The 1141-nt window shown below is 33.2% G+C and overlaps 1 protein-coding gene across 1 annotated transcript in view; it reads left to right on the forward strand.

The window, feature by feature from the left end:
• The first annotated feature begins 787 nt into the window (after positions 1-787).
• Positions 788-1141, forward strand: part of LOC104959201 (DNA helicase MCM9) — a 7785-nt gene continuing 7431 nt past the window's right edge. Inside the window, exon 1 of the mRNA XM_010787068.1 lies at positions 788-860. The gene's annotated coding sequence lies outside the window, so the exon portion shown is untranslated. The remainder of the gene's footprint in view (positions 861-1141) is intronic.

Raw genomic sequence — 1141 nt, forward strand, 5'->3', positions numbered from 1 at the left:
TGACATGCAGGATTCAATGCTACTTTATACATCATGCATAAGACAGTGTCAAAACATGGTGACACTTCATTATAATATTTGAATGAAACAGGTATCTACAGTATACGTTATTTTTCTATTTTTTTCTATTTTAGTACCAAGCTCCTCCAACAATACACACAATATATAAGACAATAAAACTTAAGATAGTGCAAAATGAAACAGTATATAATCAAATAGTGCATGTTATGTTGCGAGACCAATGTGCAATGTATGCAGATGAAGTAAACTACACGATTGCCCATAAAGTTAGAATCATTTAGTTTTCAGACACTTTCCTCTTTGTATTCCTTTTTACACACACAATCGTTTCAGAGGTCAAAAATATATTTTTCCAGCATTATTGGCAAGAGTGTATTAACATGTCGGAATAAAAAATACAATACGCTTAATGTTGCAGAGAATGTTGTAAGTGACTGACCAAGTACATTCAGGAGTCTGTATCGGATAAGTCGAATAAGATAGACAAGGACATAATGTAATTATGACAATTAAATATTGTAAGGTGAAAAATAAAGAAATACATTTCACGATTCAAGCAGATGAATGCTTTATGGAACTTGAATTAAATGAAATTATTGTAATTAAATACAATAACATTTAATTAAAAATAATACATATTTGTAATATGAGAAAGTGGTCTTTCACATGATACATGCTCCGGTCTGTCCACTGGGTGGTGTCATAGTTAGTTTGCAGTCTGCCTTTAAAACAAAAGAAGAAGAATGCAGCGAACCACAGCTGCGCGCGCGATACAAGTGGTTTGTTTACATCGGTGAAGGAATGAGGAGCTCTACGCAAACATGTCCTTGTAAAATACGGTTTGTGAACTTTTCTGTTTGTATTCAATAATGTTGCCCATATTGAGCTCAAGTTTTTACCTCAAAGAGTCTGCGTGGCTAACCTAAATACGTTTAACTGCTCCATTCCTAAACTTACGTTACGTGTTTGTATCACAGGTTGTCCTAATAAAAATTGTGCGCACTGCACTATTCTTTAATTAGACCCTTCAGATAAGGTGCGCATCATTATTTACAATGAAAGATCAAAGAAACCTTTAACACTATTAAATGTTGGACATTTTAATCTGTTTATTATCCTT

This window comes from Notothenia coriiceps, unplaced genomic scaffold (genome assembly GCF_000735185.1).
Source record: "Notothenia coriiceps isolate Sejong01 unplaced genomic scaffold, NC01 NC01_scaffold00030004, whole genome shotgun sequence".
Taxonomy (NCBI): Eukaryota; Metazoa; Chordata; class Actinopteri; order Perciformes; family Nototheniidae; genus Notothenia; species Notothenia coriiceps.